This window comes from Miscanthus floridulus, chromosome 3 (assembly GCF_019320115.1).
Source record: "Miscanthus floridulus cultivar M001 chromosome 3, ASM1932011v1, whole genome shotgun sequence".
NCBI lineage: Eukaryota > Viridiplantae > Streptophyta > Magnoliopsida > Poales > Poaceae > Miscanthus > Miscanthus floridulus.
This window is the reverse complement of record NC_089582.1, coordinates 82,640,478-82,662,287: the sequence shown is the minus strand read 5'-3', so window position 1 is coordinate 82,662,287 and position 21,810 is coordinate 82,640,478. Positions and strand designations below refer to the sequence as shown.

Below are 21,810 nucleotides of genomic sequence, written 5' to 3'. Positions count from 1 at the left end.
CTCGGTGTTTCGACACGTGGCGGTGGCTTCGCGCGAACCCACGGTGGAGCGCGCCAGGCGTCGTGCTCGGTCCAGCGTCGTGCAATGCTTTGGATTCCTGGGGTGCAACACTGACAGGTGGGTACCATCTGGTTGCAGGTCCACGCGTGAAAGAGGATGGGTACGAGTTGAACGGTGTGAGAATTTGCATACGAGACGTTCACCGTCGCCTTGCTGCTTGTTTCACGTGGAGATTAGAAGATGACGTGTGGTCCCAGATTTTATATGGCCCTACCAGCAACGACAGGAGGTGATCGCCAGCGCGTGTGGGCGTCTATTTGCGCATGGTTCGATGTGCGGCCACTTCCGTACGCGCTCGCGGCGCTTGCAGGTGAGGTCGCTGTGTTGAGTTCAGCGCGGTGGTCGCTGACTGGTGGGCCTTATGTACTCGTCCGGGCTCAGCTGTGGTGAGTGTAGGTGAAAAAAAGGATGCTGTAGATACGCCGCCGTAGCCATTGATTTCCTCCGAACTTCAGACGCCGGATTCATCCTCCCCGAGCCGAGAACATCAAATCAGAACAGTGGCTGCCGGCGCATGCGCGGCCTCTCCTCCCTACGGGTGGCTGGGCCCCGCTACATCGGAACAGTGCGAGGTCAGCGCTGCCGTCCCATCGGAGTAGGGAGCAGGCTGGCATCGCCCCTCGCCGTAGGGGTCATGGGCGCGGCGCCCCTCTCGGCCATCGGGTCTCGTGGTAACTGTACCTTACAGCTCCGGTTTGAGCCTCCCTCCCTCTCCGTTTGTGCTGTGAGAACTAGAACCGAAATTTCATTCGTTCATCTTGCCGTACACACTCCCATGGTATTTGTGCTGTGAGAACTAGATCTTGAGGCCTCTCTCTCCCACGTCTGTTCTGCTGGTGATGGCGTCGGTGACATGAGTCTGCGAGGTCTTCTTAGGTAGTACGCGTGCCTGCATGTCCTTCCCTTGCCTTCTTGAGACGGCAATTTCGTTTGGCCTTTTGAAGTTACGAATCGAGGTTATTTATAAGGTCTATGGTTGGGCACGCATCTTTTTGTGGCTTAGGTTTGCTTGTGGTGCTATGTTTCTTTGTATATGGTCTGAGGCTTTGCGTCTTTAGGAACTTATACATCGATCTTGCTCACTTGACCATGCATGGTGGCCTATATGTCTTTTCTTTGGTTGAAACCGTGGTTCATCACTCTTGCTTACTTGACCATGCGTGGTGGCCTAAATGTCTTTTCTTTGGTTGAAAAAAATACAGTAATATTCTTTCTTGGCTCGATGGCTTTGGTATTGTGGTTTGTGCTCCTGGAACTGTTGTTTTGATTATTTATTCTGAAAAAAAGCGATGATCCTCTTGGTGCTTATGGTCATTAATTAATCACTAGATAGATCTTGCTTCCTACGTTAGAAAGTATATATGCTTTATATTCGCTTTATGATTAAACCGTGGTTACTGTGTCCCCGGATTCTCAGGCAGCTCTTAGAATCTGTCTCTGCTGCCCACTGTTGCTGTACGCTGCACCAGGCTTCGGAAGGTAGGTTCAATGACATTATGGAAAGGCTTGCACTTGAGCCCTTTTTCTTTCCTACGTGCTTAAGTGTTACCGGTGACAAATTACAGGTCTTCTCTTTGGCTGCACACCACCAGAACCATTCTTTGGCTAATAACAGAGATCGACCAATATCCTACTGATCAGTGGTTAGTTTTTTTTACTGCTTTTCATATCACTTCATTACCTGTTTTTTATGGTTTAAATGTTGGTATGGTATCTTATGATGCAAAGATTACCTAGGAATTCAGATTGTTGGTAGGGTGTCGTACTCTCTATAGGGCCTCTTTCTGGTGGTTGTGATAGATGGTAGAAACTGATAAATTCTTTGTAGGGCCTGGTCTTATAAGTGTTTGTGTATTGGTAGAATAATGGTGGTTCCATATAAAGCTGGACGAAAAACTCGAAGCTCGTTAGCTTGCTCGGCTCGTGGCTGGCTCGACTCGGCTCGGCTCGGCTCGTTAAGATAACGAGCCGAGCCGAGCCAAGATTTTAGCTCGTTAGCTATAACGAGCCAACTCGAGCCAGCTCGCGAGCCGCTCGCGAGCTAAACAAGCCAAGCTTCCAGGAAAAAAAGTATCAATTAAGGCAGTTAGATGCATGAATACTATAGTATTTTATTATACTTGTATATATATTAGCGCATATTAATTTTTTTTATTCGATTTAAGGTTGTTAGATTCATTTCTTTTGTATTATTATTATTCTCAAACTTTAGATAAATGCAAATATTATATTTTGTGTATTTTTTATACCTGGCTCGCGAGCTTAACGAGCCAGCTCGAGCTTTTAACGAGCCGAGCCGAGCTGGCTTTCTAGCTCGTTAGGATAATGAGTCGAGCCGAGCTAGCTCGTTATCTTAACGAGCCAGAACGAGCCGAGCCGAAACGAGCCGAGCCGGCTCGTTATCCAGCCTTAGTTCCATAGATTCGCCTATTTGTATTGGGCGAGGTTAGCATGTGTTGCTGTTATATTAGTCTGCTTGTTCTTGTGACAAACTACGTGTTCTTCTACCTTGTTTAGGACATTGGTGAAGAAAATTGCCAAGAAGGATATGTTGTCACCATCTACTGTTACTTGAAATTGTCGCTGTGTTCCGTCGTGCGTCTACCAACGTGTTACAGAGGTATATTCCCATTGCCTGCTACAGTTTGGTTTCGTTATCATGATATGTTGCGATACTATTGCCCCTTTCTATGAGTTTATGAATCGTATTGTGATAATCTGCTGTTTATATGCTGGTCTATTGTCGATGCGAATTCTTAGTGTCTTAAAGTCTGCGATGTCATGGCTGGTCCTTCGTGTGAGAGAGTTGCACGTTGTCGTGAGAAAAGGAGACAAAGGCATCTTGCAATTGCACAAGGTCTGAAATATTGATATGTGCAGTGCTGGTGATATAGAATAACATGCTTGTCCTCAGCTAACCTACGCTTAATGGATATGACAATACTTAGGCTTCTTCGGACGCCCGGTCTTTAGTGCCAACAGTGAACAGCTATGCATGGCTGATAAGGAGTGCATGTCTAGCCAGCCAAGCCCCTCTAATCTGCCATCAGTTCCTCAGGAAGGAACAAGTGAGTATAGCTTGCATAGTCATGCCTGTTCTAGGTGGAAAAATCTACAGATAGATAATACATCTAGATTCACATTAAGTAGGAGATAGGACCTTGATGACCTTTTCTACACAAGCTGCCGCCTCCAACAGGCAGCATCGGAACAATAGAAGACACTATAGGAGATCGTATAACCATCTGTCATACGTTTCCAGTGGTACCATGCTTCCTTTGGATAAAGCCTACATCGAGGCTTTGAAAGATGTGTGTGATATTCCTGTGTTATAGTTGACTGTGTACTTTGATGTTCTCTCAGCAATACTGCTTTCCCATTGTACCATTGTAGATGCGTACCCAGATCGATCGTATTATGGAGGCCCAGAACACGAATGCCCGTACTGTGGTGCTGTCTTCTGGTTCCAGGAGCGTGTGAAAAGAGCGTCTGTTGTGTCACAACGAAAAATTATGTACAACCTTTGTTGTAAAGGAGGAAAAATTAATTTGAAACCTTACAAAAAGCCACCTTATATCCTAGCTAACCTATTACATTTTGATGGCGATATACGATCAAAAAGGTTCCTTAGGCAAATTCGATCTTACAATTCGCTATTCGCATTCACATCTCTAGGTGCTGCTGTTGACAGAACGATAAATCATGGTACAGCACCTTATGTATTCAAAATTAATGGAGTGGTTCATCATCGTATAGGTACCTTGCTGCCACGCCATGGAACACGACCCAAATTTGCACAACTTTATATATACGATACAGAGCATGAACCGCAAAATAGATTAGACATATTTGAGGGGGATGACAATGCTCCCGATCAGCCAGACCCAGATGTAGCCATATCTCTGTTAAATATGTTGAATGAGCATTATGAACTTGTTAGAGCACTTCGTTTCGCTAAAGAACGCCTAGAACAAGCTGGTAACCAAAAGATAACACTACGATTGCTAGGCTGCAACACAAGACATGATGTTCAATACAATTTACCCTCGAGTGGTGAGATTGCTGCTATTATAGTGGGTGACTACTCAGCTGACGAATACACTTATGATGTCCTTGTGCACGATAAAGAGTATGGCTTAAGGCGTGTTTCCTGCTTACACCATGATGAGGACATGACACCCGTGTATATGATCATATTTGACACCCGTGTATATGACACCCAAAGCAACTCAAGTTCGAGTCTGTCTCGGCCTCTAGGACCAGTCTGCCTTAAACTGGTCACCCAGGACGCATTCGGACTTCGTTTTCGACGATCCACATATGGTTGGAAAGCTAATTTAATAAGGAAGCCAATCCAAGTGGTCTCACGTCAAAAGACCTTCGGAATCAACAGGAATCGTCGAAACAAGTCAGCGTCCAGAATCTGCCAGGGTGCTACGACACCGTCTTATGGTCCGTTGGACCGTGTATCGTGTTTGGGCCCATTAGGGGGCGCGTCTGTCGACGAAATATGGTCGGCAGTCTACCTAGGGGTATGCCCAAGGTAGTAGATTATCGGCAGACAGATGCGCAAGCTACAAACAAGATGGTGACGCAAGACAGACACAAGATTTTATCCAGGTTCGACCACTGTAAAGGCATAATACCTACGTCCTGCGTCTGATTGTATTGTTGTATGTCAATGAGAGATGTTTTTTAAAGGGGTCCCCTGCCTGCCTTATATAGTCCGAGGGGCAGGGTTACAGATCTGGAAACTAATCCTAGCCAATTACAATTGCCATAGGTGGCCAGATAAGGATTCCTATTCTAACCGACCAGGATCTAGCTTGACCTCCAAATCTGCCTTAATTCCTTGCGCGGGACTCCGAACAGATTGGCCGGGCCGCGCATCGTCTTCTAGTGGGCCAGACCCCCTGATTCGGGCCGGCCCAAGCCTAGCCGTAAGGGTATAGAGATTAATACCCCCACAGCTAGTCCCCGAGCACCATGTATTATGCTGCGACACGCCGTTCGATCTCCTTCGACTAATGCGATCCGTCTTCATGTCATCTCCAACTGATTGAAACATTGACCAATCGAATGTGCCAGCATTCTGGTCAGAACAGAGAGCAGTAGACCACGATTATAGCCAAAGATTTCGGTTGTCCGAAGAATGCATGGTGCTCTAAAGAAAAAAGAAAAAGATTTCTTTCCTTATCAAGTGTGCCCACTTGTATTTCTGAAAAGAAATGTAAGTGACTCTTGGACAATAGTAATTCTGGCAATTAGTCAAAGCGTAGGGGTCAATAAAATAAGCACATTCACCGCAAGGTGAAGTGTGCCCACTTAGTCCCCGAGCCTAGTAGTAGGTGACGTAGGCACATGGTGCCAGGGTCTAAAAAGAATTTCCACTGAAGTTAAGAATCCAATCGTCGTACAAGCAATACGAGATGCACCGGCAGATGCATCGTACCGATGTAGTCCCCGAGCTTGCTGGAAGGCGAAGTATAAGCCTTGTAGCAAGGTCTAAATAAATGCCTCTCGACTGTATGTGAGTACAAATCACATGTAGCCGAGGAGAGCGGTCTCCGAGCAGTGGTCGGAACAGTCCCCGAGCATGGTAGTGGTCTAAAAGGTCCTTGAGCATGTTAGTGGTCGGAGCAGTCTCCGAGCACGGTAGTGGTCTGGACAGTCCCCGAGCACGGAAGTGGTCTAGACAATTCCCGAGCACGGTAGTGGTCTGGACAGTCCCCGAGCACGGTAGTAGTCTGGACAGTCCCCAAGCACGGAAGTGGTCGGGACAGCCCCTCAGCACAAGAGGTGCGGTGAAGAACCAAATGCCACTTGTACTATTATTTTGTGTATTTATTTATCTTCTTACTCTGTCAAGTCCAATCTGACACGTCTGGTCAAAAAAATAGACGGGTATAGCATGTCATACTGCCTTGTCCTTTCAAGCAAACAGTTATGTGCCACCTGTAAGTAGGTGCGTCAGCGTGGGCCCTCTCACACTGGTAACGAAGAGGCGCATATACTGATAACGAAGAGGCGCATACATTGGCATAGATCTCGAGGTTGTGAAAACAACCATCTGCAGCGCGTGCGCACGTCTCTCAAGAATCTCGGGCAGACGAAACGGCGAAACTCTTCGTTAAATATAGTATAGAATTGGTAAGTTACTTTTTACCGAACCCCATTACCATTCGCCGCCGTAGCCTTCTTCTTCCTCTTGCCAACCCTAATACCTCCGAAATCACCACCAAATCAATCCTCCACTGTATCCTCGTTCATCAGCAAAGCCGGATTCATGGCGAAAAGTGACGCCCAGAAGAAAGCAGGAGTCATGGCGAAGGAGTGGTGGAAGTCGAGAAGCAACGAGCAGACCATCGAAGACCTCATCCTCATGGGAGTACTCCACAACAAGGAACTCACAGGATGGCACGCGCCAGAGGGCGAGGGGTACCTCGATCCACAACCAGGTGAGATTGTGGTTTTCGAAGACTTCTTCAAGCGGGGTTTTGGGGTTCTAGTGCACCGTTTCCTTCAGGGGCTCTGTCTGTACTACGAGATTAGGATTTGCAATCTGCATCCCAACTCGATTCTCCTTGTCTCCACCTTCATTCATCTTTGCGAAGCATATGGCGGCTTCTAGCCCCATTTCGACTTCTTTCGTCATCTTTTCTGCCTGCGGAAGAAAGGAAGCGGCGGCTCGAAGATAGCCAGAGGTGTGTACCTCAACCTCCATGACGGGATGAAGGCCCAGTACCTGCACTGCCCTTGGAACACGTCGCTTGACGACTGGTACAAGAAGTGGTTCTATATCCACGAAGAGCCGAACACGATCACACTGTGCGACGTGGGGTTCATTCCGGAGAAGAGGACCAGCTGGTCGGAGAAACCCGAGCACCTAGAACAGATTCCAGAACTACTTGGGATGATCCCATGGAAGAAACTGGACGGTCCGAGCGTGGTCAGGAACTTCATCAGCCAAAGGATCTAGCCCTGCCAAAGGAGGGTACATCCCGGCTACGAGTACCAAGGTAGCGCAGGCCCAACGAGGACGAGGCAGGAGGCGCTTGACAAGATCGAAGTCCGGGCCAGAATTGGAGAGCTATTTAACTTAGCTGATCCAAATTATGTCAGATTGAGCGCCTTCGAGCACGCTTTCAAGCTCGCCCGACCTCCCCCAAAGGTAACCCATCTTATATTGTAATAGGAACTTACTGTGTTATCTCCTTTTTGTTTCCCAGATTAATGGTCGGGATAGAGCGACGGTGTTTATGTCGTCACCCCCTGGTGTAGAATGGCCGCAAGTTGCTGACCCAACCGCCTAGACCAGCGTCGGTGTCGAGGATGTTGACTGGGCCGTGCTCGGAGTTGGAGAGGAAGCAGCGAACATTGCTGCTGGTAAGCGGCCGGTGACCAACAAGCGTCGTCAGGTGATCTTGACTTTGTCGGACGATGTGGGGGTATTAACCCCTATACCCTTACGGCTAAGCTTGGGCTGGCCCGGATCGATGGGTTCAGTCCACCCGAAAGACGACGTGCGGCCCAGTTAACCTGATCGGAGTCCCGCACAAGGAATCAAGACAGATTTGGCGACCAAGCAGGATCCTGGTCGGTTAGAATAGGAATCCTTATCCGGCCACATATGGCAATTGTAACTGACTAGGATTAGTTGCCAGATCTGTAACCCTGCTCCCCGGACTATATAAGGCGGGCAGGGGACCCCTCTAAAAAATATCTCTCATTGACATACAGCAATACAAATCAGACGCAGGACGTAGGTATTACGCCTTCTTGGCGGCCGAACCTGGATAAAATCTCGTGTCTGTCTTGCGTCACCGTCTTGTTTGAGGCTTGCGCATCTGTCTGCCGATAATCTACTACCTTAGGCATACCCCTAGGTAGACTGCCGACCATATTTCGTCGACAGTGGCGCGCCAGGTAGGGGGTGTGCGTACTGCTCTTCAAGCAAACAAGATGGTCATCATCTTCGGCTCCATGGCTACGCCCAACGGCCTCACGTTCACCGTCGGCCAGTTCACCTGGACCACCGGCCCCGACGACTCCATCGCCATGACCGCGGAGGAGGCGTGGATTCAACCCGCGCCGACGACTACTTCACCTGCATCGGCTACGGCTCCGACCACGGTGAACGCGGCTCCGACCACGGTGAACGCGGCTCCGACCACGGTGAACACGGCTCCGACCACGACGAATACGGCTCCGACCACGATGGATCTGGCTCCGACCACGGTACATCTGGCTCCGACCACGCCTACAGCCACGCCGACAACCCGTCATCCGCTTCCTCGCTACAGAGGAAAGCAGATCGACAACACCGACCTGCTCGACTCCATCGATCGGGTCGGCATCAAACTCGCTGAAACCCTAGCTCTGGTAAGTACGATTCAAAGCCAACCTAATGAGCAGGTAACAGCTCCCCACAACAGATCTATCCGACCAGCTCGGACCAGTCGTCCTGCGCGACTTGGAACAGATCTTGTGGTCGTATCTACTCCTGAGGGGCGCTCCGCTCGTCGCCAGCCAGCCTTCGCGATGGGTCTCTGACTCTGCGAGTACGAAGTCCCGACAGAGAACCACCAAGTCCAGCCCTATGGCCTGCAAAACGCTGCCTCCAGCTACGCGTACAACCTACGACGCCGCTCGGATCTATGTCCTATACACCGATCTCGGCCGAAGCCATGCAACATCGTCAACATGGTCCGGATTGAAGATTATCAAGAAGGATCCGTCCACACAGTCCGAGAGGGTGACTCCAGCTCCTCGTCCGGCATCGCATCCAACGCATCTGTCCACACCGAGCTTCAGCGTCACGAAGATGAAGGCGTCAAATACGATCTGGATCTGTCAGACCACGCCCCGGTTTTCCCCCAGTTTCCGTCTTTCCCGCCAAGACGAGGGGATTTGATCCATGTTGTCAGCAATGACGAGCCGCCAGCAGTCGGCGAAACAGAACAAGAAAAGACTGCGCGCGAAGCACGCAATATTGACCGGTTTAATCGCCGGCAAATCGAAGCTGAAGCAGACCAGGAGGCGCGACGCATAAGGGTCCAACCACGTGACCTCAACAATGCTTTCGACAGGGTGGGGGACAAACAAGTCTTCAAGACCCCAAGCGCCAACGTAGCCGTTGCCATGGCGACAATGCAGCGGCTGCCCAACACTCCCGAGACCCAAGCAGTCCGTGACGACATACAAGCTTATCTGACGGCTGCTATGGCTCAGACCGCAGAGATGAATCAAGCCCGGGCTCCATCCGTTTCAGTTGAATCAAGCCACAACCGCCAATACTCAAGTCGCTCACAGCCGCTCCACCGACGCGGCTCGCACAACAACGACCCGTCGGACAACCGTCAAGGCGGAAACGGTGGTCATGATGGCGGTCGGGGCGAAAACCGCCGTCGGGAGGATAACCGCCACGATGTTCGAGGTGACAACCGCCGTGATAACCGCGATGATCGCCGTGATAACCACGGTCGCAGGGCTAATCCAGATGGCAATCGAGATCGCCGCGATGGCAATAATGATCTCCGCCATTACCTCGGTGGACGTGATCTGCGTGCTCGCATCAACCAGAGAGCCAACGATCGTGCATCCCATGAAAGCTATCGCCGTATGGAGTATGACACCGCCCACGGTCCGCCGGGTCTAAAGCAGTTCACTCCACACCTTCGCCAAGTCATATGACCCAAGAATTTCAAGCTCGAGAAACTTCAGAAGTACGACGGCAAGGAAAACCCCGAATTATGGGTCATGCTCTACGAAACTGCGTGCCGATCAGCCATGGCTGACGAGCACGTCATGTCTAACTACTTCCCAGTCGCTGTTGGTCATGCAGGTCACCAATGGCTGGTTAGCTTGCCGCTGAACTATTTTGACTCTTGGCAGGAGCTCAAGCAGGCCTTCATCGACAATTTCATCGCTACTTGTGAACAACCCGGCAACAAGTACGATCTGCAACGGATCCGAGATCGGAAAGACGAACCACTACGCGAGTACGTTCGGCGTTTCTCGGAGATGCGCATCAAGGTCCCATCAATCTCCGACAACGAAGCGATCGAGGCTTTCGTCACCGGTCTCCGCTTCCACGACGCCCTAAGAGACAAGCTCCTCCGGAAGAGACCTGAATCAGTCACAGCGCTTTTGGCCACCGCTAAGAAATACGCGGACGCTGACGACGCTAAAAAGATAATCGTTGAAGAAGCAGCAAGGGTTCCACGCTCCGACCACCCTCCACACCGTGACGATTACCGTGGCAATCGTGGTCGGAACGATAATTTTGACCGCCGCAACCAGCGCAACGACTCCCGCGACCAACGTAATCAGCGGCGCAACCGCCGTGACAATTACAGGAGCAAGCGTGCTCGGGAAGACGACGGCGAGGTCAATACCGTGAAAAAGGGCGGCGGACGTCGTAACTACGAAGACGACTACGCCAAAGCATTGAAGGGGCCCTGCCAGCTCCATCCTAAGTCGAACCACACCATGGAGAACTGCCGCGTCCTCAAGACTATCTACACGCGTCAACATGCTCCGGATACGTCCGACAAGCCTAACGACGCGGGGGAACAGCGCAACGAGGACAACGACGACGACGATGCAGACCCTCGTCATAAATACGTCAAGCCGACTGATCGCGTGCACACCATCATCGGCGGCAAGGTGTCCATTGAGACCAAACGAGAACGCAAGCTGCTCGCCCGCGCTTGCTTGAATGTGGCAAACACCGACAACCTTCTCACCGATCCGCGGCTTCCTTCGTGGTCTCACCGTGAAATCTACTTCAGCAGGAAGGACCAGTGGGCCGCCATACCCGAGCCAGGGCGTTTTCCCCTGGTCCTCGATCCTTGTATCAACAAGGTTCAGTTCGACAGGGTACTGATCGACGGCGGCAGCTCCATTGACATACTGTTCAAGAACAGCCTGCCCGCTCTGAAAATAGCCCAGGCGGACCTGAAGCCGTACGAGGCACAGTTCTGGGGCGTTCTCCCCGGACAGAGCTCCACACCTCTCGGGCAGATCACGCTACCTGTACAATTTGGGACTCCGGACCACTTCCGCACCGACTACGTCAACTTCGTGGTCGCTGACTTCGACGGCACCTATCATGCTATTCTTGGTCGACCGTCGCTCACCAAGTTCATGGCCATACCTCATTACAGGTATCTGGTGCTCAAGATGCCTACTGAGAAAGGAGTTTTAACCCTCAGGGGCAACGTATACGCAGCTTATACCTGCGAGGACGACAGCTTCAAAATAGCAGAGGCCCACGACCTCTCTATTCGCATGGCCGAGACCATGCTCGACGCTAAGAAGACCTCGGCCGACCACCTGGAGATCCCAGAGCTCGAGACTCCGCGCAAGAACATCAGGTCCAAGGAGCACAAGACGATCCAGCTGGTCGATGGTGATCCCAGCAAAACGGCCCTCATCGGGGCCAACCTGGATTCCAAATAGGAAGGCGCGCTCGTCAGGTTCTTGAGGGGCAACGTGGGTGTGTTTGCATGGAAACCTTCCGACATGCCCGGTGTACCTCGGAACTTGATTGAGCACTCCTTAAATGTCCACAGCAAGGCCAAACCAATCAAGCAGAAGCTACGACGGTTTGCTCGCGACAAAAAGGAGGCGATTAGGGTAGAAGTTACACGGCTTTTGGCAGCCGGATTTATCAAAGAAGTGTATCATCCGGAATGGTTAGCCAACCCGGTTCTTGTACGCAAAAAGAATAATGAATGGAGAATGCGTGTTGACTATACTGATCTCAACAAACACTGCCCTAAGGACCCCTTCGGCTTACCTCGCATAGACGAGGTCGTAGATTCAACCGCTGGTTGCGAGCTGCTTTCCTTTTTCGATTGCTACTCTGGTTATCACCAGATCGCTCTCAAAAAGGATGACCAGATCAAGACATCTTTCATTACGCCTTTTGGCGCCTACTGTTACACGACTATGTCGTTCAGGCTCAAAAACGCCGGGGCTACCTACCAACGAGCTATACAGGCTTGCCTCAATGACGAGATAAAAGACGGCCTCGTCGAGGCTTATGTGGATGATGTAGTTGTCAAAACCAAGGAAGCACGTACCCTTGTTGACAACCTGGAACGCACCTTTGCAGCCCTCAATACGTTCCAATGGAAATTAAACCCAAAGAAGTGTATCTTTGGCGTTCCTTCTGGCAAACTGCTCGGCAATGTCGTCAGTTACGACGGCATACGCCCTAACCCGGAGAAAGTCAAAGCTGTCTTAGACATGAAGCCTCCAAAAAAGGTGAAAGATGTTCAGAAGCTTACCGGATGCATGGCCGCTCTAAGCCGTTTCATATCAAGGTTAGGAGAAAAAGGGCTACCGTTCTTCAAACTGCTAAAAGCATCCGAGAAGTTTGAGTGGTCGGAGGAAGCAGACGCTGCTTTCACGCAGCTAAAAGAATACCTTACATCACCCTCGGTACTTACTGCTCCCAGAGAAGACGAAACTCTCCTACTCTATATTGCGGCAACCGATCGGGTGGTTTCCACTACAATGGTGGTCGAGCGCGACGAGCCGGGCCACACCTACAAGGTACAGCGGCCAGTTTAATTCATTAGTGAGGTACTCAACGAATCCAAGACCAGGTACCCACAGATTCAGAAACTGATCTACGCCATACTGATAACATCCCGAAAGTTGAGACATTACTTCGACGGATATCGGGTGGTGGTCATGACCGAGTATCCTTTGGGGGACATCATTCGCAATAAGGATGCGAACGGACGCATCGTCAAATGGGCAATGGAGCTATGCCCCTTTTCCTTGGAATTTGCAAGCCGTACTACAATCAAGTCTCAGGCACTCGTCGATTTCATCGTCGAGTGGACAGACTTAAGCACCCCTGCCTCTCCGGGATCTGACGAATATTGGACGATGTACTTCGACGGTTCTCTCAACATTGACGGTGCGGGAGCAGGAGTTCTTTTCGTGTCACCATCCAAGGAGCAGCTACGGTACGTCCTCAGGATTTATTTCCCGGCATCTAATAACGCAGCCGAGTATGAAGCATGCCTGCATGGTCTACGCATTGCGGTTGAGCTTGGTGTTAAACGTCTCTATGTCTACGGAGACTCGGCTCTGGTCATCAACCAACTCAACAAGGACTGGGACACGACCAGTGAAAAGATGGATGCATATTGCAAATCGATAAGAAAGTTGGAAGGCAGGTTCTATGGCATCGAGTACATACACGTGGTCCGGGACAAGAACCAGGCAGCGGATGCGTTGTCAAAGTTAGGATCATCCCGAGCCAAAATCCCACATGGCGTATTCGTCCAAGACCTGCTCACGCCTTCCATTGAAGACGAAGATTCAACGATCGACAAAGCTTCAGACCAGCAATTAGTGGCTACGGTTCCGGCAACAAGCACAACCGAGCCGCTTCCGACCACTCATGAGCCGGACTGGAGGACACCTTTCATCAAGTACTTAACAGATGGTAGCGGTTACACTGATCGAACAGAAAACGAACGACTGATGCGTCGCAGTAAGCAGTATCTGCTCGTCGATGGCAAGTTATGGCGCAAAAACGCAAAGGAGGAAATCTTGATGAAGTGTATAACCCAGGAGGAAGGTGAGCATCTCCTGGACCAAATCCACTCTGGCTCCTGTGGCAACCACGCGGCCTCAAGAACGCTGGTCGGTAAGGCTTTTCGAGCAGGGTTCTATTGGCCGTCAGCAGTAGCCGACGCAGAGAAGCTAGTCCGCCGCTGTGAGCTCCTTATTGGTCGCCATGATTCCATCTATCTGGTCGAAGCACCTTTTTCGGTATCTTGCAGTTTTCATCAAGTCCTGCATACAGACAAGCTACGTTAGACAGTTCGACTACATAACGGGGTCAAGGACTCAAGCCAAATATACCTGGACTTCTGTTACCAGACGATTGGCCGCCTGTTCGACTCTTAAGGTCTCTTCGACCTCTGGGATTTCCTCGTGCATGACCCATTCGTCGTTCCGATAGCGCGACACATATACATGTTGTCGCCTATCTTGGGGACGGCCCAGGACCTCTTCCACTTCTTCCTCTTCAGCCTCCTGTTCGGGAGGCGGCGCTGGTCTGGAGTTTGCAGACTCCACGACCACCAGGGCTTTTCCACGAGCCGTAAGCGTTGGCTCATGCCCCATCTGGGAAACTTCTGGCTGCTGCTCCTCGGCTAGATCCAGCTCCCTCGCCATGGTATCCGCCTCAGCGGGGTTCGTGCTCGGGGCACTTGTACTCTGCTCGGTTGTCTTCTTAACCAGCTGCTCGGGGACTGGCGTCTGGTCGTCTGCTTGCTGCGGCCCAGGCAGAGTCCCTACTATGGGCTCCTCCACGGCCGGCTGCTGGGCAGTTTGACCTCCTGTTGTTGGCGAAGACGTGCCGCACCCAGCTAGCTGGTCGGGACTCTCGGTGGATGCCGATCTAATGCATCAGATAAAAATTCAGAAGATAATAGTATCCAATGCAAAATGCAAGCTTACATCAAAAATATTGATACTTACAGCTTCGACTTGCGGAATGATGTGGCGAAAGAACGTCTCCTCGACCGCCCCTGCTCCGCTTGCTCGGCAGTTTTCGACGGGACTCTTTCCACCTCCGGCACAGGCGTCGGGGTATGATGCTTGACGTTTCCTTCGTCTGTCCTCTGGGTTGCAGCGGTCGGTGCTGTGACTACTGCTGGCCCAGAAGAGCCACCCTGCTCCGTGGGTCCCACCTGCCTTCTCCTCTTTCGAGGGACGAGCCGGAAGATGTCCGCATCCTCTGCTTCGTCGTCTGACAGAGGGAAGATGGCTTGGCGTCGTTTGCTGGCAGCCGTACGCTTGCCAGCGGCTCTGGTCGATGCGTCCTCTACAGTCTCGAGTACCGCCCAGTGAACGTCGTCGGTCCTGGCGCTGGTCTGGGCGGCTGGGCCGGTAGCTTGCGGCCATTCTACACCGGGGGGAGGCGACACGAACACTGCTGCCCGGTTACGACTATTATACTGAGACACAAAATGGAGACAAACAGTTATTTTCTTGCTACAACATGACTCTACAGTTAAAAGGAGGCGTCATTTACCTTTGAGGGAGGTCGTGCCAGCTTGAAGGCGTGCTCGATGGCGTTTAGCGCGACATAATTGGGATCGGCCAGGTTGAACAGCTCTCCAATCCTGGCCTTGATTTCCATCTTGTCGAGCGGCTCCTTCCTGGTCCTCGTTGGATAAGCGCCTCCTTGGTACTCGAAGCCAGGATGAATCCTTTTCTAGCAGGGCTGAATTCTTCGGCTGATGAAGTTGCCGACCACGCTCGGGCCATCAAGCCTTCCCCACGGGATCATCCCGAGCAGTTCGGCGATCTGTTCCAAGTTCTCGGGCTTCTCCGACCAGCTATTCTTCTTCTCTAGAATCAGCCCCACGTCGCACAGAGTGATGGTGTTCGGCTCTTCACGGATGTAGAACCACTTCTTATACCACTCGTCCAATGAAGTGTTCCAGGGGCAGTGCAAGTATTGAGCCTTCATGCCGTCACGCAGGTTCAGGTAGACGCCTCCGGCGATCTTCGAGCCACCGCTCCCTTTCTTCCGAAGACAGAACAGGTGGCGAAAGAGGTCGAAATGGGGCTGGAAGCCACCATAAGCCTCGCAGAGATGGATGAAGGTGGAGACAAGAAGAATCGAGTTGGGATGCAGATTGCAAATCCCAATCTCGTAGTACAAGCAGAGACCCTGAAGGAAAGGGTGCACTGGAATCCCAAAACCCCGTTTGAAGAAGTCTTCGAAAACCACAATCTCACCTGGTTGTGGATCGGGGAAGCTTTCTCCTTCCGGCGCACGCCATCCCGCAAGTACCTTGTTGTGGAGCACTCCCATGGCGACGAGGTCCTCGATGGTCTGCTCATTGCTCCGCGATTTCCACCATTCCTTCGCCATGACCCCGCCTTTCTTCTGGGCGTCTCTCTTCGCCATTAGTTCGTCCTTACTAAGGGGGTGGATGCGGGAGACCGAGGGGATTGGCGATGATTTTTGGGGGAATAGGGTTCGGCAGGAGGAAGAAGGTTGCGGCGGCGGATGACAGTGGGGAACGGTGTGAGTAACTTACCAGATCTACATTATATAAAACAAAGAGCACCGTCGTTTCGTTCGCCCGAGAATATTGGGCGTCGTGCGCACGCGCCGCAGACGGTTGTTCACACAACCTCGAAATCTGCGCCAATAAACGCGCTCCTTCGTTAACAGTGTACGCGCCTCTTCGTCGATGGTGTAAGAGGGCCTACACTGGCACACCTCAATACAGGTGTCAAAAGACTGTTTGCAAAAAAAAAAAGAAGAAGACAGAATGACGTACTATACCTATTTACTTTTTTGACCAGACGTGTCAGACTAGACTTGGCAGAGAATAGAGAAAAATAAATAGACCAAATAATAGTACAAGCAGCGCACGTGATCGTGGAACTGCCCAGACCACTACTGTGCTCGGGGACTGCCCAGACCACTACTGTGCTTGGGCACTGCCCAGACCACTTTTGTGCTCGGGGACTGCGCCGACCACGGCCGGCGACTGCTCCGACCATTACCATATTCAGGAACTGCTATGACCACCGCTGTGCTCGGGGACTCTCCCGACCACTTCTTGGAGTTTTGCTCTCCTCGGCTACATGTGATTTGTACTCACATACAGTTGAGAGACATTTATTTGGACCTTGCTACAAGGCTCATACTTCGCCTTCCAGCAAGCTCGGGGACTACGTCGGTACGATGCACCTGCCGGTGTATCTTGTTTTGCCTGTACGACAATTGGATTCTTAACTTCATCGGAATTTCTTTTTTAGACCCTGGCACCACGTGCCTACGTCACCTACTACCAGGCTCGGGGACTAAGTAGGCACACTTCACCATGCGGTGAATGTGTTTGTTTAAATCGACCCCTGTGCTTTGAATGATTATAAGGATTATTAATATGTTCGGGGACTGTCCCGACCACTGCTTGAATAATGGTTCTTCTTGGCTACATGTGATTTGTACTCATATACAGTTAAGAGACATTTCTTTAGACCTTGCTACAAGGCTCATACTTTGCCTTCCAGCAAGCTCGGGGACTACGTCGGTACGATGCACCTGCCGGTGCATCACGTTTTGCCTGTATGGCAATTCGGTTTTCAACTAAACTATGAATTCTTTTTAGACCCTGGCACCACGTGCCTACGTCACCTACTACCAGGCTCGGGGACTAAGTGGGCACACTTCACCTTGCGGTGAATGTGTTTGTTTTTCGACCCCTACGCTTCTGATGTTCAAGGACGCTATGCTAAGACCAATTACATTTCTTTTCAGAAATACAAGTGGGCACACTTCTCAGGACAAAAATCTTTTTCTTTTTTCTTAAGAGCACCATACATTCTTCGGACAACCTATTTCTCCGGTGATGATGGTGGTCGGAGGCGTTAAGGATTCAAGCCTTGCTTGTCGGAGAAGGTTAAAATGGCGTGTCGCAGCATAATACATGATGCTCGGGGACTAGCTGTGGGGGTATTAACCCCTATACCCTTACGGCTAAGCTTGGGCTGGCTCGGATCGATGGGTTCAGTCCACCCGAAAGACGACGTGCGGCCCAGTTAACCTGATCGGAGTCCCGCACAAGGAATCAAGACGGATTTGGCGACCAAGCAGGATCCTGGTCGGTTAGAATAGGAATCCTTATCCGGCCACATATGGCAATTGTAACTGACTAGGATTAGTTGCCAGATCTGTAACCCTGCCCCCCGGACTATATAAGGCGGGCAGGGGACCCCTCTAAAAAACATCTCTTATTGACATACAGCAATACAAATCAGACGCAGGACGTAGGTATTACGCCTTCTTGGCGGCCGAACCTGGATAAAACCTCGTGTCTGTCTTGCGTCACCGTCTTGTTTGAGGCTTGCGCATCTGTCTGCCGATAATCTACTACCTTGGGCATACCCCTAGGTTGACTGCCGACCATATTTCGTCGACAGACGACGACACAGAGGATGCAGACATCTTTCGACTCGTCCCTCGAAAGAGGAGGCAACTGGAGTCGACAGAGCAAGGTGGCTCCTCTGTGCCGGTGGGACCCGCATCGCTGACCACTGCAGCGCAGAGGACAAGCGGTGGAGGGGTCGAGCACCAAGCCCCAGCGTCAGTGCTGGATGTAGAGGGAGACCAGGTGTCACCCGCACAGCATGTGGAGCAAGCACGGCCGAAGAGGCGCGCCTTCGCCACATCATTCCGTGCTTCCAACATGTAAGTATTTGTAACCTTGATGTAAGCTTGCAATTTATATTGATTACGGTTACCCTCTGAACTTATCTCGGATATACTAGGTCGGCGTCCACCGAAAATCTAGACCAACTAGCCAGGAGCGGCGTGGCTCCGCCAGCAATTTCAGAGAAGACTGCCCAGCAGCTGGCCATGGAAAAAACCACAGTAGAAGGTCCGCCGGAGCCTCAGCACACAAGCAGCCAGACAACAGTCCCCGAGCAGGTGGTCGAGGGAAGAGCCGAGGCAAGCACAAGTGCTCCGAGCACCAACCCTACAGAGGGCGACACCTCAGCACCAGGGGTAACGGGTCAGACCGAGGAGTAGCGGCCGGAGTCAAGAGCACAGAGCACGTTTGTCGATGCTGCAGCCCGTGGGAAGGCCATAGTGATCACAGAAACTGCTAACTCCGGACCAGCACTGGTACCTGAAGAAGAGGCCGAAGAGGACGAAGTAGAAGAGGTCTTGGGCCGTACACAGGACAGGCAACAACATGTATATGTGTCGCGCTGGCGAAACAACCAATGGGTTGTTCATGAGGAAATCCCAGAGGTCGAAGAGATCAAGAAGGTTGAACAAGCGGTGAAACAACTTGTGACGGAGATCCAGGTATTTTTTGCTTCATCACCTGACCTTGCTGTGTAGTCAAACTTTCTTACTTAGCTTTTTGCACATAGGACTTAATGAAGACCGCAAGGTACCATAAGAAATGCTTCGACCAGATCGAGGGGATCACTGCAAGCAATAAAGAGCTAACGGCGGAAGTGGAATGCTTGCGTCACCAACTTGAAGCCGCCAACCGTGAGAGGACGGAACAAGAGTCCCAGAACCAGAACTTGGTCGTCCTGCTTAGTAACAAGGAGCAGGAAAGAACAAGTAAGTAGTCACTTTATCACAACGAGTGCATGACAAGTGTTGTTGCGTTGTTGGTAGTAACAGCTGTAGTGCAGGCTTAGAAGCCGAAGTGGTCCGTCTCCGAGAGGAGAACAATCGTGCGGTCGTGGAGTGTGATCGCCTGAAGGAGGACAACAGAAAACTAGCGCATGACCAGTCATAGCTCCGAGACCACACGACCAAGATGAAAGAGGAACTGAAAAGTAAGTTTTCCAATCCCCTTTGCTCACTTTTGTTGTCCGCTTTATCTTGTCGTGGTATGACGTTTTAATGGCTTGTGCGGTTTGCAGTTTTAAAAGTCAATGCCAAGAAGCATCTGGAAGCCATGATGAAAGATCGTGACGGCTGGAAGGCGCGGTGCCAAGAGATCACCGAGGATCGGGACACATGGAAAGACCGGTGCTAGGAGGTGGCAACGGGCATTTTGCCGGTCCTCAACCTTATTGACCCAACGCTTACAGAGGACGTGCCAAGGACGGCGTAGCTCAGACTGGTCGATAGATGCCGAAAGGCATGGGGATGGTTCTAAGAGTTCGTGAAGGAGGCGGGTGAGTACACAGGCGCACATGTGCTAAGCATGGTACGTGCTCACTACCCCTTGATCGATCTTAAGCGCCTAGAGGCTGGATACCCGAAGGAGGTAGATCTAGATAAGGCTGAGGAGCTTCGGATGACCCAGCTGGACTTGTCCTTAAAAATAATTGGTGACATTAACCTGTGTGGACACGGGACAGCACCTGTACAGGGTACGCCATCAACAAGTCAGTTGGAAACGCCATCAGTTTTGAGCCAACTAGCGAAGCCTGCGGTCTCGACCAGCCAGGCATCGATGGGGCCATCTTCTTCAGCTCGACCAGTACAGGAGTCCTCGGGACTCGAGCATGATGTCAGGCCCAGCGAGCAGCAGGTGCCGCGTGACCCGACCAGCCAATAGTATAGGCTATAGCTGTAGAAGAAGATGTAGTTGTGTTATTGTAAACTTAGACCTTCTCAGGCAAGCTTGTAATAATGTAACTGTATATCAGCATAAGCTTGTTTGTTTTGTGGAAAACATATTTAAGCTTGGATCTCGTGTTGGTGTAACTAAGTGAGAACATGTTAGCGTTCTGTTTAGTTGTACCAGTTTAGTCGACACGTCATCCTGACAGATTTGTATGGCCCTGGTTTGTCCTGTGGTCAGAGTGTGAGGTGCGTAGCCTGTGCACACGTAGACGCAGACAAGTCAAACCAGAGGGGACCTACCGATCACCCATAGCGTAGAGAGCAGATCCCATGCACGCGTTGGGAAGAACCGGAGACAGGGCCTACTCCGAAAACCCGGGAAGGAATGGTGGTCGGTTTTGACTGTTTGAGTTAGGATAATAATAGACTTTGAAGTGACACATTAGAGTGGTCGGAGAAATAATAATAGCTTTATTGAATTAAATCGAAAGTACAAGAGGAGTATATATCTTACTAGCTAAGCATAGAAACACCTAAGCTTGTCGATGTGCCATGAATTGTGTACGTCCGTACCGTCTAGGTGGGCTAACTTGTAAGACGTTGGTCGTGTAACTTCCTTGATCATGAAGGGCCCTTCCCATGGAGTTGCGAGTTTGTGGACACCAGCCTGATTCGTCTTCCACTTCAGGACCAGGTCCCCAATCATAAAGAACCGCTCCTTAACGTTCTTGTTGTCGTACCTACGCAAAACAGCAAGGTATTTGACCGTACGTACGCAAGAATCGAGCCGCTTCTCTTCTGCACTATTCACTTCTAGCTCCCGTGCTTCATTGGTCTTGTCTTCGTCGAAGTTCTCTATCCGTGCTGATCTGAAGGCTATATCTGCTGGGAGCACTGCCTCAGCGCCGTAAACCATAAAGTATGGTGATACGCCGGTATTGTGACTGGGCTGGGTTCTGAGGCCCCAGACCATGGCTGGTAACTCTTTGAGCCACCTTCTAGGAGCCTTGTCATTTTCTCTGTACATCCTCTTCTTAAGTGCGTCCAAGATCATACCATTTGCCCGCTCGACCTGTCCATTAGCTCTAGGGTGCGCCACCGAGACGTATTTTATTACTATGCTCCTTTCAACGCAGAAGTCCCAAAAAGCGTTCCCGGTGAACTGAGTACCCAGATCAGTGATGATGCTGTTGGTTATGCCGAAGCGGTGGATGACCTGGTCGATGAACGTGATAGCCTTTTCTGAAGATGCCTGTACCAGAGGCATGTACTCTATCCACTTAGAAAATTTGTCGATCAGCACAAAGACACATGTAAATTTCCTAGGAGCCGGTTTGAAGGGCCCGATCATATCTAGTCCCCAGCATTCGAAGGGCCAAGAGGCTGGTATTGTCTGGATCTGGTGTGCTGGTACGTGGATTCTCTTGGCGAAGAACTAACAACCCTCACAATGATGGACTAGCTTCTCTACATTAGCCAATAGAACCTGCTTGGAAAGCCTTGCCAACCAGCATTCTCGAAGCCGCGTGGTTGCCACAGGAGCCAGAGTGGATTTGGTCCAGGAGTTGTTCACCATCCTCCTAGGTTATAGACTTCATCAAGATTTCCTCCTTTGCGTTCTTGCGCCATAATTTGCCATCGACGAGCAG

At 50.9% G+C, this 21,810-nt stretch overlaps 1 protein-coding gene and 1 long non-coding RNA gene across 2 annotated transcripts in view; both read left to right on the top strand.

Moving 5' to 3' along the window:
* The first annotated feature begins 406 nt into the window (after positions 1 to 406).
* LOC136543945 (uncharacterized) overlaps positions 407 to 21,810 on the top strand; it is a 44,656-nt gene continuing 23,252 nt past the window's right edge. Inside the window, exons 1-4 of the mRNA XM_066536256.1 lie at positions 407 to 731; positions 1,478 to 1,539; positions 1,626 to 1,703; positions 2,578 to 2,680. The gene's annotated coding sequence lies outside the window, so the exon portion shown is untranslated. The remainder of the gene's footprint in view (positions 732 to 1,477; positions 1,540 to 1,625; positions 1,704 to 2,577; positions 2,681 to 21,810) is intronic.
* LOC136546004 (uncharacterized) lies at positions 18,513 to 19,382 on the top strand. The gene is made up of 3 exons (XR_010781209.1): positions 18,513 to 18,934; positions 19,003 to 19,201; positions 19,276 to 19,382. It is a non-coding gene; the product is annotated as an uncharacterized lncRNA (long non-coding RNA).